This window comes from Schistocerca serialis, chromosome 4 (genome assembly GCF_023864345.2).
Source record: "Schistocerca serialis cubense isolate TAMUIC-IGC-003099 chromosome 4, iqSchSeri2.2, whole genome shotgun sequence".
In the NCBI taxonomy this organism is placed as follows: Eukaryota; Metazoa; Arthropoda; class Insecta; order Orthoptera; family Acrididae; genus Schistocerca; species Schistocerca serialis.
In genome coordinates this window covers 37,429,612-37,442,884 of record NC_064641.1, presented here as the reverse complement: position 1 = coordinate 37,442,884, position 13,273 = coordinate 37,429,612, and the positions used below count along the sequence as shown (strand labels likewise).

Below are 13,273 nucleotides of genomic sequence, written 5' to 3'. Positions count from 1 at the left end.
TTATACAGCGTAGCAGAATTTAGAAACAAAAGAAGCCACATTAAACACTCTTCAGTTTCCCTGAAGCGCTGCATTGCTGCGAGTGCTATTCTGATGATAGATTATATATTGATAATTTTAATTAAAACTTTTTCAATGGTATTAATTATTACCCATATTATCGATCACCTCTGCCCTATATGAAAATAAGCCTGATAATATTGTCCTTAATAAAAAGAGCGCCTATATTTCACACAGCGCTCATCAACGTAAGCGCTTATACACTACTGGCCATTAAAATTGCTACACCAAGAAGAAATGCAGATGATAAACGAGTATTCATTGGACAAATATATTACACTAGAACTGACATGTGATTACATTTTCACGCAATTTGGGAGCATAGGTCCTGAGAAATCAGTACCCAGAACAACCACCTCTGGCCGTAATAACGGCCTTGATACGCCTGGCCATTGAGTCACACAGAGCTTGGATGGCGTGTACAGGTACAGCTGCCCATGCAGCTTCAACACGATACCACAGTTCATCAAGAGTAGTGACTGGCGTATGGTGACGAGCCAGTTGCTCGGCCACCATTGACCAGACGTTTTCAATTGGTGAGAGATCTGGAGAATGTGCTGGCCAGGGCAGCAGTCGAACATCTTCTGTATCCAGAAAGACCCGTACCGGACCTGCAACATGCGGTCGTGCATTATCCTGCTGAAATGTAGGGTTTCGCAGGGATCGAATGAAGGGTAGAGCCACGGGTCGTAACACATCTGAAATGTAACGTCCACTGTTCAGAGTGCCGTCAATGCGAACAAGAGGTGACGGAGACGTGCATCCAATGGCACCCCATACCGTCACACCGGGTGATACGCCAGTATGGCGATGACGAATACACGCTTCCAATGTGCCTTCACCGCGATGTCGCCAAACACGGATGCGACCATCATGATGCTGTAAACAGAACCTGGATTCATCCGAAAAAATGACGTTTTGCCATTCGTGCACCCGGCTCGCCGTCGAGTACACCATCGCAGGCGCTCCTGTCTGTGATGCAGCGTCACGGGTAACCGCATCCATGGTCTCCGAGCTGATAGTCCATGCTGCTGCAAACATCGTCGAACTGTTCGTGCAGATGGTTGTTGTCTTGCAAACATCCCCATCTGTTGACTCAGGGATCGAGACGTGGCTGCACGATCCGTTACAGCCATGCGGATAAGATGCCTGTCATCTCGACTGCTAGTGATACGAGGCCGTTGGGATCCAGCACGGCGTTCCGTATTACCCTACTGAACCCATCGATTCCATGTTTTGCTAACAGTCGTTGGATCTCGACCAACGCGAGCAGCAATGTCGCGATACGATAAACCGCAATCGCGATAGGCTACAATCCGACCTTTAGCAGTTAAGTCCCATAAGATTTCACACACATTTGAACATTTCTGAGCAATATCGCGATACGATAAACCGCAATCGCGATGCTCTACAATCAGACCTTTATCAAAGTCGGAAACGTGGTGGTACTCATTTCTCCTCCTTACACGAGGCATCACAATAACGTTTCACCAGGTAACGCCGGTCAACTGCTGTTTGTGTATGAGAAATCGGTTGGAAACTTTCCTCATGTCAGCACGTTGTAGGTGTCGCCACCGGCGCCAACCTTGTGTGAATGCTCTGAAAAGCCAATCATTTGCGTATCACAGCATCTTCTTCCTGTCGGTTAAATTTCGCGTCTGTAGCACGTCATCTTCGTGGTGTAGCAATTGTAATGGCCAGTAGTGTAGAAGCACTGTAACTCATAGCAGAGCCGTGTTCACTATTTTCATAGGCACGAGTGCACGACTGTGCGTATGTGTGCGGCTGACGGCGGCGGCCTGCGCGAGGAGACGGCGGGCGCCCTCCTGTCGCGACAGTGACCCGTCTCCTCGCTCCCCCCTACCCCACCGCCTCTAGCCGCCTTTGTTTGTTTGCCGCCGGCGCCAGAGGGGTGGGCACCCTCTCCGCCCCCCTCCGTGCGCGGCACCCCAGCCGGTCGTCTCTGTTTCACCGCTTTGCCGGCGTCACGCAGTATATATCTTTGTGTCGGCGTTTCTTCTTCAGGTACCCACAAACACGACGGCTGTAGACGCTACTTTGGCAGTATCGTACAATTAAAAGCATCTGTACCTACTTTGCGAATAGCGGAGAAGAGGAAAACTTTTATTATACTACTTTTTAAGCAGGGTGCGATTTGCGCTTTTACCAGTGGGGGCGGATGTCTTAGGGGGTTAGTAGAATTATATGTGTTACTAGCTTGGACCGTGGCATTATGCGTGGTTAAACAGCTATTTATAAATAGATGTTAAAGCTGAAACTCACTATTGACGCGTGTCCACTATCAGAAAAGCCATCCCTTGTTATATCTTTAAACGTACATAATAGGTAAAGCTTATTTACAAAATCATCTACATACGGGTACAGATATACGAGGGGAATTCAAAACGTAGAGGCACATTTGTGAAAAGTTGTACTTATTCTGATGATAGAAAACTGAAACATATTAATAGTGTTAATAGTAATACTTATTAAAAACTTTGTGTTCGGCTCCACAAATTTACATTATGTGTCAAGTTTTACTCTAGTGCGTGGGAGATAAACATCCCAGGTTGGGATGCATAAACTAAAACCAGAGGAGGGGATGGTCTGATGCAGAGGGGGGGAAATCCCCCCATCCCCTCCTGCAAATCGCACACTCGTTTTAAGGTATCTTCCCATTCCAATCACCGATATAGCGTGGGGAGAATGAATACTTGTGCGTCCCTGTAGATACGGAGTTGCCTCTCCATAACAGTCCCTCAGATGTGGTCGCACCTGCGGAACTATTGTGACCCATTGTGCAGCTGCATTCTGTGAATCTATTGTGATACTCTACGAATGACTGTGGAGTACGCGGAAGAGAACACCATTTACTGCTGTACCATTCTTAAATATTCCTCCTATTTCATGAGGAGGAAAATGAGAAAAATGATTGCTTGTATGTGTCTGTTAGAGTTATTTTTCCTTGCCTTATTTGACCTGTACGAATATTAATGGATAATTCATTGTTTTGTGGTTTCGGGGGGGGGGGGGGGGGCGGGGGGCGGTTGAGAGTACTCATACTTCCGTACAGAAAGAGGTTCCTGAAGTTTTTGAGCAGATTCTCGGTTCTAATCTTTCTTCGAGTGCCTACCAGTAAAAATTTTTCAAAACTTCTTCTGCACTCTCTCGCCAGTGAAACAAGCCAGTACTAATTCTCAAACGTTCGCTGTCCCTTCTTCGTCCGACCTCATAACGGCTCCCATATACTTCATCAGTATTCATGGAAGAGTACTACAAGTTTTCTCTAAGCAGTGTCTTGTGCAGGCAATCTGCAGTTTCTCCTTATCCTCGCAACGAATCTTTACCTGCAATACGGATGTTATCAGAAATAGGTGGTACAAAAGTTACAAAGAACTAGTATATGCCTCTTAATTTCATTCCATAACATCATACGCGGTTATTATTTGCGGAACTCGTCAAGCTAGGGTTCTGAGAGTCCAAAAACGTGCAATATGAATTAACTGCGATGTCAAGAACGCCCTGCTGAGGCCTGTTCAACGAACTACTGCTTACCAACATATTTTCCCATAATGAAGTTTGTCATAAATAGTACAGCGTGTAAAAAGTGAAAGCGCAGATGTTTTTATTTGTGACTGAGGAAAGTGTACTGAACAACATTACATCCGTATTTACTTCATTTGCAGACAAATAATTATACGAGTAGCTGTTAGGAGTCGTATGTTTTTAGGTTGGTTAGTTCTTCCAAGTACATGTTGCAAGAGCAAACCATTAATACTTATTTTTCCCTGCGCAGCAGGATAGGTGGTGAGTGTGCACACATGGACGCTAAACGGATAGTCTATACTGACATGTGTAGTCCGCTTACTGGTGCAGTTATAACACTGCAGAAAATATGAAGTCCTAAAGTTTGTGATGTGTTCCTGGGAATACCGTTCGACACAGAAAAAAACAACAAACACACATGTGTGTACTTATTAAAAGTACCACATATAAAAATGTCTGCGGTTACACCCTGTATATCTCTTTTTGAAACCAATAGCTCAGTTCGTGGAATCAACACCAGGCATAAGAACAGCCAACATTAAGATTAAAAGCCAGATACTTTGGTCTATAAAGATGTCCATTAATCACGAACACACGTTTTAATAATTTGCAAGCAACCACAAAAAGTGTAGCCGCTAATGAAGTTCAGTGTAAGAGGAGCTTAAATAGACACGTCAGTTCCATTGACGAATTTCTTAATAGAACCAAATAATGTACATATCATTAGTTAAAATAAAGCTGTCATCAGTTCTTCCAATAATGATTCACATTCTCTCGACCAGCACGGAGTGTATTCCTTCGTGGTACGGCGTGGATGAATTTTCAGTGCTGCGCTGTGAATCAGCGTAACGAAATATTCATAGATCTCTGGTATTGGAGAAATATGGTTAACTGTTTTCCCAGTGAGAGTCTGGCATTTTTCCCAGTCAGCCTTGTTTAAATTCCATCGTGGGACTGGGGGACTTTGTACAACGAGAATTGACAGTTTCACTTCGACATTCACAGGTTGGCGTTGGGTTCTAGAGAACTTTGGTAATACCCTTCTTACACGCGAATCACATATCCTGTCGCTCTCCTTGTGACGAAAGTTAGGTCCGGTGTTGTTTGTGATCCCCCTGCTGCTTATGGAAAGATAGTTCTGTCTTCTAGATCGTACAAGAAGTGGATATCCCTCCCGTCAGCCCAGTTATTCAGTCTTTCGCCTTACCTGTAACCCCCTTTGGTATGCTGAGAATTGAAATGCCCAGCGTACGCAGATGGGTGTTCGGCTTTGGGCACTTTATTTATTGGCGCAAATTCGGATGGTGGTTTATACACATCATAAAGAGTTAGTGCTCTGTTTGATTCCTATTTCATGTTCTGATTGTTCTTGGTCCGTATTCACGTTTCCTATAAGGTTTTGTTGGACCAGTGTTGTCAGGGCATGTTAGTCGTTACCCTTATATTCAACCAAAGTAAAACCAGGGATTTTAAGACTGGAAATCATTTCCATCATCAGATGGGATTCGTGTAAAAAAGTTACTGCTTCTTGCGCTAAGATTTTTCCAGGATTTGTTCTGTCGTCTTCGTGCAACCTTCTGTACTGAGATGGCACGTGCATAATCTCTTCATATCCCATCTCTTCCCGTTGGGGCAGGCTCTCCTGCTTTTTGTTCGCCTTTGCTTGGACCGGAGGCACTCGTGCGTTCAGACGTCGCCTTTGTGTTGAGCCTTCGCCGATGAGTCATAACACAGCTTTTCTCAGGGTGGAGAGGTGATCTATACATCCCACCTCAGGTGTGGTGAACCGCCAAGAGTAGATGACGTCCGTGATCACTTCCAGAATGTATACCAGGAACGTGTATTCTGGTAGAGCCTTACATTACATCTCCAACGAACTAATTAGCTAGAATACGTGTGCGATACGGGAAGACCGACAATGGCACATGGACAGATTCGAGACAGCGCACTTTGTAAATACACTCCTGGAAATGGAAAAAAGAACACATTGATACCGGTGTGTCAGACCCACCATACTTGCTCCGGACACTGCGAGAGGGCTGTACAAGCAATGATCACACGCACGGCACAGCGGACACACCAGGAACCGCGGTGTTGGCCGTCGAATGGCGCTAGCTGCGCAGCATTTGTGCACCGCCGCCGTCAGTGTCAGCCAGTTTGCCCTGGCATACGGAGCTCCATCGCAGTCTTTAACACTGGTAGCATGCCGCGACAGCGTGGACGTGAACCGTATGTGCAGTTGACGGACTTTGAGCGAGGGCGTATAGTGGGCATGCGGGAGGCCGGGTGGACGTACCGCCGAATTGCTCAACACGTGGGGCGTGAGGTCTCCACAGTACATCGATGTTCTCGCCAGCGGTTGGCGGAAGGTGCACGTGCCCGTCGACCTGGGACCGGTCCGCAGCGACGCACGGATGCACGCCAAGACCGTAGGATCCTACGCAGTGCCGTAGGGGACCGCACCGTCACTTCCCAGCAAATTAGGGACACTGTTGCTCCTGGGGTATCGGCGAGGACCATTCGCAACCGTCTCCATGAAGCTGGGCTACGGTCCCGCACACCGTTAGGCCGTCTTCCGCTCACGCCCCAACATCGTGCAGCCCGCCTCCAGTGGTGTCGCGACAGGCGTGAATGGAGGGACGAATGGAGACGTGTCGCCTTCAGCGATGAGAGTCGCTTCTGCCTTGGTGCCAATGATGGTCGTATGCGTGTTTGACGCCGTGCAGGTGAGCGCCACAATCAGGACTGCATACGACCGAGGCACACAGGGCCAACACCCGGCATCATGGTGTGGGGAGCGATCTCCTACACTGGCCGTACACCACTGGTGATCGTCGAGGGGACACTGAATAGTGCATGGTACATCCAAACCGTCATCGAACCCATCGTTCTACCATTCCTAGACCGGCAAGGGAACTTGCTGTTCCAACAGGACAATGCACGTCCGCATGTATCCCGTGCCACCCAACGTGCTCTAGAAGATGTAAGTCAACTACCCTGGCCAGCAAGATCTCCGGATCTGTCCCCCATTGAGCATGTTTGGGACTGGATGAAGCGTCGTCTCACGCGGTCTGCACGTCCAGCACGAACGCTGGTCCAACTGAGGCGCCAGGTGGAAATGGCATGGCAAGCCGTTCCACAGGACTACATCCAGCATCTCTACGATCGTCTCCATGGGAGAATAGCAGCCTGCATTGCTGCGAAAGGTGGATATACACTGTAATAGTGCCGACATTGTGCATGCTCTGTTGCCTGTGTCTATGTGCCTGTGGTTCTGTCAGTGTGATCATGTGATGTATCTGACCCCAGGAATGTGTCAATAAAGTTTCCCCTTCCTGGGACAATGAATTCACGGTGTTCTTATTTCAATTTCCAGGAGTGTATGTGTGTACTTCCTAAGGTACAACAGATAGCATCCGTCTAACCTGTAGCATCGAAAACAGCAAAGTAGATCTTACCAGTCGGTACGTGGACCGTACAGTCACGAGTCAGCAATACCAACGACAGACGGAGAAACTGGTGTACGATATCCGTGGATTCATTTTCGTAAAGACCACTTATCGCATTCTTAAAGCGAGGAAAAATTCCATATCTAAAACTTCCAGACATGCCACACTCTCTCCCCCCCCCCCCCCCCTCCAGTACATATGTGAAGCTGAGAGTTCCCTTTTCCTAACTTACACCTAACCAAAGCAACTTTATTCAAAAGAGTCTTCGAAATTCCTTCCATTCATCCAAGACAAACCGTACATCCTACGACCAACAGGCGCGTGTGCCTTAATACACATCAGACTTTTCTGTCTACGAACATCGGGTTGGGATTTTATCACGTTGTCAATGACCAAGTGGTGACGCGAGAGAAACCCGTGCTGCATAGAGTGCGCTCTACATGACACGCTAGAATACCGTTTCGTGTGCGCTAATCAAAACGAAACGTTGTCTTTGGTCCGTAAAAGAGTGGGCCATTTCATCCGCACGGTGCCTTCAACAAAACCACTAAAAATATAATACGACCGAACTGGTACTTTTATCCGCTTGCAGAGCAGAACAGCTATCTGCGGTACGTGGATCACTTTGTCTCTTACGTACTCACGACTTCAACATCAGAAGTATCAGGCACTAGAGACTAATTGAGCAACACTGGTTATTAAAAGAAAGTCGCGACAGAAATATAAAAAATTACAGCAATTTTCTAGAAACGTCTCTTAATAGACTGAGATTTTCATACAAGTATCTTTTAGTCTTCGAGAAGAGCCCTATCGTTTTTTCTCAGCAATAGATTTGCTGCTTCTCATGAAGAGTCTTTGTGCTTTTTTTTTTCTTTTCAAGATATTTCATTTTTCTCAAGAAGAGTTGCTATTCGTGTAGGAAAATATGAAAAAACTGCCAAATCAGTTGCCATAATACATGGTTTATTGAAACCAATTTGTTATAATTTTCTTTTCCTCACATGCTGAAGTTTAGTACTTTTCAAAGAGGCGATTTCTTAATTTTTATTTCCACTAAGAGTCTACATGAAGATTTTTTCCGTTTTTTATGAACAAGCTCGTCTTCTGCCAGGATGACGTTTTAGTTTTCGGAATAGTTATGTAAATAGTATGGAAGACGCCTCAGGACAAACTTAGAGAGGAAAATATCAATGCGAGCTACATGCTTGATCCGATGAAGGCATCATTTTGTGGGGAGCGTAAGTTGGTGCTAAAGGCATGTAGCGCCAGTGACTAATTTGGAGGTCACAGGTTCAAGTCCCGTGTGTGTGTAACTGAGTTCGCCTTGCATGTGAATCAGAATGACAGAACAAAACAGGGTCAGATTTTAGTTCGAAGTGTTATTCATGCGTGGAAACAAGTCCTTATGGAAATGACGTGTAACATGGATTTTGAAAATATCGATTATGTGAAAGACAACTCGCGCTTTTCTAACACGACATCCTGAAAACCATGGACCAGGAGAATCAGTTAGATGCAGTGTTTCTTGTCTTCCAAAAGGTATTTGACTCGGTACCATGCATGCGCTTATTATCGAAAGTACGATCACATAAAGTAGCAGGCGCGATTTGTGATTGGATTAAGGATTTCTTTGTAAGGTAGGACGCAGCATGTTATCTTGGCTGGAGAGTCGTCCACAGATGTAGAAGTAACTTCAGATGTGTCCCACGGAAGTATGTTGGTACCCTTGTCGGACGTTTCGTATATTAATGACCTGGCAGACGACATTAACAGTAGCCTCTGACGGTTCACGGATGATACAGTTGAAACGTACAAGACTGTGCTTAAACTGACACACAATATTTTTGGCGCAACGCAATCTGACTTTCAGTAATCCCTACAAAAGAATGGCCCTGACTAACATTAACCTATACGTTTCACAAATCACTTACCTCACAATATTCTTCGTTACTCGAACTACTGCAATACAGCGAGCGCCACTACTGCCAGCTAAATAAAAGATTCAAACTACTGAAGGCACTAACTACTGATAGGCATAGTTAGCAAATGAAAGATTTTGATAGAGAACAAACAATATATTTACCTCAATAGTGTTCAAAAATGATAATATATATACAGCAGTTCATGACATCCATTCTTACAAATGTACTGTTTCTGATGGACACACGTCCAGATCATTCGCTCTCAAAAATGCGCCATCTCACTTCCCCACATCCACCACTGCTGGCGGCTCACCTCTAACTGCCCAGCGCTACGCGCTGTTCACATCCAGCTGCCGCTGCCCAACACTACAACGGCAGACAACAATGTAAACTAGCCACAGACTGCACACAGCACAGCCAGTGATTTTCATACAGAGCGCTACGTGGCGTTGCCAATAAGAAAACCTAAACAGCCTACTTACACAGTTACCTACAATGAAGCTCTGTCTAAGATAAAAAGCTGCACAGATATTCAAATCTTAACTAGACTTCGAAGTGGTTCGAAGATTGGCAGCTTGGTTTAAATGTTCAGAAATGTAAATCTGTGCATTTCACAACAAGAATAACTTAGTATCCTATGACTAATGTCAACGAGGAATAGGTCAATGAATATTAATACCTTGGTGTAACAGTTTATAGGGATATGAACGGAATGATCTCATAGTCTAGGTTGCAGGTAAAGCAGGTGGCGAAATTCGGTTCATGGGTAAAATATTAGGGAAATACAACCTGTCTACATTGCATGCAAAACATTCGTGCAACCCGTTCAATAATATTTCCCAAGCGTGTTGACCCTAACAAATAGTATTAACAGGGGACATTGAAGGAATACAAAGAATGGCAGTACGAAAGGATACAAATAATGGCAGTACGAGTTTGTTCGACCCGTGGGAGAGTATCACGAGGATGCTGAAAGAAAGAAATGAACTGGCAGACGCATGAAGGTAGGCGCAAACTATGCCACGAAAACCTACACAGGAAGCTTCTAGAACCAAATTCGAGTGACGAATGTAGGAACATTCTAGAGACCCCTCCATACGTATCAAGAAAATGGCTCTGAGCACTATGGGAGTTAACATCTATGGTCATCAGTCCCCTAGAACTTAGAACTACTTAAACCTAACTAACCTAAGGACATCACACAACACCCAGTCATCACGAGGCAGAGAAAATCCCTGACCCCGCCGGGAATCGAACCCCGGCACCCGGGCGCGGGAAGCGAGAACGCTACCACACCTCCATACGTATCGCTCTCATAGTGATCACGAGGACAGAATTGTACTAATTAAAGCACGCGCAAAGGCATCTGGGCAGCCGTCTTCCCGATCTCCATATGTGAATGGAACAGAAAAAACCGTAATAATGAGTAAGTGAGACCTACCTTGTACTGTACAGTTCACAGTGGTTTCCAGAGTATAGAAGTAGATGTAGTTTATATGTACAGTTTCGCAGTGATGTGAAGATTCAAATTAATGTTGTAAGCTGAATATTCGTTTCAATAACTTTCTCCTCGTGTGACGTGTCCGTAAGATATCACATTCAACTGCTGAGCAATGAGCAATACTGACTGCTGATTGGCCCTGTATTGTGCTTGTGAAGAGTGCGTGAAACAAAACTTTAATCTTAGTGAAATTCTAAATTTGAAATAATGAAAATGAATCTAATTAAATCCCAAAAGAACCTAATTGTGTATGCAGAGGAAACTTTCAATGAAACTCAATACTGAAATACGTTATGAAAGGTATGTAACATGAAGTGCAATGTCTGACTGGAAGTATCCATGAAATAAAATACTGCTCAGTTCAGAAGAAAATAACTGTTGAAGATTATGTTCATTGTTTAGCGTAAATTAATCTGCTTCCTTAGCACAACCACCGGAAATTCTGACTACATACTATTTGCTCTCGAGATTCTCAAGCAAGATTTCCCGTGAAGGAAAAGTAACTTACCTCTTTCTCGGCATGCTACTTTTTGTCTGGTATACTGACGTTCTCGAAACCAAATTGAAGTCAGCAGCTACAGAAAAATAATCTACTTACTACGAAACTTTTCTTTGCTTCTTGTCAAAAACAATCTGTGGCAGCGTGTGGTTTATTTGTTCTCGAATCAGAAACATACAAATTTACAGTAGCCATACACATCAATAAATATGTACATATATATAGACAAATTGTATTTATATTACATGTGCCCAGTACTTTGCAATTCCAAGGCGCTTGGAGTGGCTTGCAGGAGATTAATCTTCGTGCAGGATGTAGGGCACAAAAGGCACTAGAGCATGTGGCTTGTGGTTTGTTCTTGTCCACAATCACAGGACGTATCTTCTGTTAAGAAGCCCCATCTCTTTAGGTTGTCATTGGATCGTCCAACTCCTGATCGTAATCTGTTTAAAGATTTCCACACCAGCCAGCTCTCGTTGTGTCCAGGTGGCAGTTCTTCAGCTTCTGGCGTCTGCAGGTGAGGCGTCGACTTCTTCCATAACTCCAGCCTTGCCTTCTATGGTGAAATGGTGAGCTTCTCGGATGTTCTCAGGAAGCTCTTTCGCGATCTCAGCCGTTGCTGCGGTGGATTATGTCCGTGCAGTGGATGGGCACTGTCCTGTTCCACTTTCAGTCTCTCCTTGTTGGCAGCCACTGTTCTGCGTATCCATGGTGGCGCTATTCCAGCCAGGCAGTAGAGCTTATCAGTTGGGGTAGGTCTTAAGCAACCTGTGATCGACCTGCAGGTTTCGTTGAGAGCAATGTCTACTTGTCTGGCATGAGATGACCTGTACTAGACTGGAGAAGCATATTCAGCAGTAGAAAAGCACAGTGCCATTGCAGAACAGCGAATAGTTTGTGGATGTGATCCCCACTGTGTCCCCGCTAGTTTGCGAATTAGGTTGTTTCGAGCGGAGATTTTCATTTTGGTGTTCTTGCAGTGAGTTTCGAATGTCAGAGTTCTATCGAGAGTGACTCCCAAGTATTTAGGTGCGTGATGATGCTGGAGTTGGATGCCTGACCATGCAATATGTAGCTCACGATTAGCTTCCCTGTTCCTTAAATGAAAGGCACACACTTGTGTCTTCGAAGGGTGTGGTCTGAGTTGGTTCCAATTGTAGTAGCTTGACAGTGTTCTAAGTGCTGTTGTCAGGTTTCTTTCCACTTTTTCAAAGCATGAGCTCTGCGTAGCAAGGGTTAGGTCATCTGCATGTAAGAATCTCCTTGTGCCTGTGGTGTAAGCTGCAATGCACTTTACTACAAATGATGGAGGAGGGTTTGACTTTAAAGAAAAGCGTTCTTGAAAGCTCTGTTTACTGTCGAGAAAGACTGTACAACATAAGAAGGCTCTTAACAATTACGAAATTCATTCTCTCTCTCTCTCTCTCTCTCATTCCAAGCATTTATCCCGACTTTCGGGGTCTGCTGGTTAATCAGGTGTGGCATGTTAATTTTAAGGGGTGGCCGGATGCCATTCCTGTCGCTACCCCGTAATTTCTTCTCCATGGATTTTAATACCTACTCCAAACTTTTCTTAAGTTTCCTTTATTGCTTGCTCAATATACAGATTGAATAGCATCGGGGAGAGGCTACAACCCTGTCTCACTCCCTTCCCAACCACTGCTTCCCTTTCATGCCCCTCGACTCTTATAACCGCCATCTGGTTTCTGTACAAATTGTAAATAGCCTTTCGCTCCCTGTATTTTACCCCTGCCACCTTCAGAATTTGAAAGAGAGTATTCCAGTCAACATTGTCAAAAGCTTTCTCTAAGTCTGCAAATGCCAGAAACGTAGGTTTGCCTTTCCTTAATCTTTCTTCTAAGATAAGTCGTAGAGTCAGAGTTGCCTCACGTGTTCCAACATTTCTATGGAATCCAAACTGATCTTCCCCGAGATAGGCTTCTACCAGTTTTTCCATTCGTCTGTAAAGAATTCGCGTTAGTATTTTGCAACCGTGGCTTATTAAACTGATAGTTCGGTAATTTTCACATCTGTCAACACCTGCTTTCCTTGGGATTGGGATTATGATATTCTTCTTGAAGTCTCAGGGTATTTCGCCTGTCTCATACATCTTTCTCACTAGATGGTAGAGTTTCGATAGGCCTGGCTCTCCGAAGGCCGTCAGTAGTTCTAATGGAATGTTGTCTACTCCTCGGGTGTTGTTTCGACTTAGGTCTTTCAGTGTTCTATCAAACTCTTCACATACATTCTTTATATTGCAAATGAAGGGCAAACAGGAGTTACAACATGGAGCTAA

The 13,273-nt window shown here is 44.9% G+C and overlaps 1 protein-coding gene across 1 annotated transcript in view; it reads left to right on the top strand.

Annotated features, from left to right (window-relative positions):
- LOC126473756 (BMP and activin membrane-bound inhibitor homolog) overlaps positions 1 to 13,273 on the top strand; it is a 283,624-nt gene that overhangs the window by 30,199 nt on the left and 240,152 nt on the right. The gene's annotated exons all lie outside the window — the stretch shown is intronic.